The 2,597-nt window shown below is 37.5% G+C and overlaps 1 long non-coding RNA gene across 1 annotated transcript; it reads left to right on the top strand.

The window, feature by feature from the left end:
* The first annotated feature begins 1,600 nt into the window (after positions 1-1,600).
* On the top strand, positions 1,601-2,149 carry LOC129740200 (uncharacterized). Its single transcript, XR_008736144.1, has 2 exons — positions 1,601-1,741; positions 1,826-2,149. It is a non-coding gene; the product is annotated as an uncharacterized LOC129740200 (long non-coding RNA).
* Positions 2,150-2,597: the final 448 nt, after the last annotated feature.

Here is a 2,597-nt window from a genome sequence, read left to right on the forward strand (position 1 = left end):
TCCATAATTCCCCCCACCTTCAAGCACATGAAACTGTCAAAGTTCGCGAAGAAATATCTGGTTTAGCAAGCCATCTGTACCTGTGGCTTGAAAACAGCATTTTCATAGCTTCCGGGACTGTCAAGCAAGAAATTTTCGTGAAAGAGTGTTTGAATAAACGTCTGCTGCCTTCCCTGGAGAAACACGGTTGTTCCGTACTGTTTTGGCCGGATTTGGCATCTTGCCATTACGGTAAAAAGGCCATGGAGTGGTACGCCGTCAACAACGTGCAGGTGGTTCCCATGGACAAGAACTCTCCCAACTCGCCAGAGCTCAGCCCATTAGAGAAATACTGGGCTATTGTCAAGCGGAACCTAAAGAAGACCAAAAATACTGCTAAGGACGAGCAGCAGTTTAAGGCAAACTTGCTTTCTGCGGCGAAGAAGGTGGACAAGGTGGCTGTACAAAATCTGATGGCAGGGGTTAAGCATAAGGCCCGGCAATTCGGATTTGGAAAAGCGGAAGCCTAACTAAATATTTTTCCTGAAATTGATACCAATTAAACTTGAAAAAGAAATTTAATTTGATTAATTAAATAAGCGATTTCACCGATTTACACGCGTTTTCCCTTGACCAAATTTTGACCGTATCACCCTTTATACGAAGCTCCTTTCTACCAAGTATTTTTTTTTAGATTTCAATATGTTTTGTCTTATTCCATTCAATAATGCACTGCTTTACGCCTAAAGTTTTTCCATACTGGGATGCGTTACAGTTGCTGCATACGGTCGTTTCAAATTGGCGGCGTGTTTGTTTCTGTTTCCCTCTCTGCAGGTGAGTACTCTAGTGTTCCCACTCTCGTATCTATATATTTTAATACGTGAGCAAATGGGATGAAAGAAAAAAACCTTCTCCCGTGTGGCTTTTCGCAGGTTCCTTAAATTATTAACACATGATGTGCGCGATGAGTTGAAAAAATTAAAAAAAATTGATGCCGCAGGAACGTTTAACAGGGTTAACATTTTGAATCCCTTCAAAACTGGAGGCTCGGGAAAATTTTTAAAGAAGTTTTTATAAATCCGAAAAGGTCAAAAATGTACGGCTGTTGCTGTGGCTGTGGCTGTAAATATGTTATATTAATTTTATACTGTCATTATGATTCTATCTGATAATTCAATTCTAATTCGAAATGTAACTGGCAACTATTAGGCTGATGTCATGCTGAAGCAACTAGCAACGCGACCTACAACGCAACGTTCACACGACAAACCAGCTCTCATTTGATCTCCATGGAAAAAGCGCAGACCTGTCATACTGGTCGCTTTGTAAAGCGCGACAAATCTGATGCCAGTGTGTTTTGTAGCGCGACTAGTACACGCTCATTTTCATTTAAACATTTTCGGTTCAAAAATAACCATTTTATAGCTTTGGCCCAAAAACTGCCAATATAGTTATTTTTAAAGATTTTTTACTTCTCAAATTTTAACCATTTTTGTAGTTCTTGAGCATTAACCACAAAATGTTTGAATACTTTGGTTTTCCTATCGTAGCCATTTTGAAAATTGCCAATTTGCAGACAAACGCGTTTTTCGAAACTCCATAAATTCGGAACACATCGAATCTGTTGGTGGTGATCAAAGGTAAATATTTTAATATTCGTTATCTAAAAATTGCAACCTTACAATAAACAAATGAAATTAAATTTCAGGACATCGATGAAATATGACCCCGTACGAAAAGGAGAACTCGGATTACACTTCCGGTAAGCTTTAACATTCCTTAAAATACTTTTGAATCCTTCCAAGGATGGAAGGGTTGGGTACCTAATAAAGTATTTTTGTTTTAGGTATTGGTGCGAAAATGCGAGCTACTCTTCCGACTGTTTTTTCACCATCCGGAAGAAGCGGGAATGGGCTGGACTGCTTTAAAAACATCACCCGCCGGTCAAAAATTAATACCTCACCCCTCGTGAACGAACAGTACTGGAGTCAATGATATTTTTACCATTTTCTTCTTCAAAATGTCACCAAGGTATATCGCCACTTCCGGCGTTGTCCGGCACCGGCGTTATATTAGTTTTTTTATCATTTTAATTTGCATTTTCGATTAATAGCGATAACTGTTTTAATATAGTGTATTGGTTTCAATTAATAAAAATACTAAATAGAAACCGGAGATTTTAATGAAAATTTTACTGGAAACTCTTCTAAATCTGCAAATTATCCAGGAGCTCCTTGAAAACGGTTAAAGAATAACCTTTTTTTCAACTTCTCCGCTAGAATCTCATTCGGTTGAAAAATAACCATATTCGAACTTCTCCCCTAGAAGTCATTTTATGACTTCTCATGGAGAACTCATAAAATGACATTTCCCGGGAAAAGGTCAAAAATGGTTATTTTTGAAACATAAACGGTTTAATTATTTCTAGAGTGTAGGAAATCCAATGGGAATATTGTTTTTTCTCTATTTGAAGCAGTGATTCCGGGGTTTAAGCACAATAGTACGAAGATTTGTCCGAACTTGTGATAATAAACTAAAAAATATCTTAATCGGCGAGAAAATTTTCATGAATTTTTAGTTCCGGCAAAAAAAACAAGGAATTTTGTCGTTTCAAATTT

Source organism: Uranotaenia lowii, chromosome 1 (genome assembly GCF_029784155.1).
Source record: "Uranotaenia lowii strain MFRU-FL chromosome 1, ASM2978415v1, whole genome shotgun sequence".
Lineage (NCBI taxonomy): Eukaryota > Metazoa > Arthropoda > Insecta > Diptera > Culicidae > Uranotaenia > Uranotaenia lowii.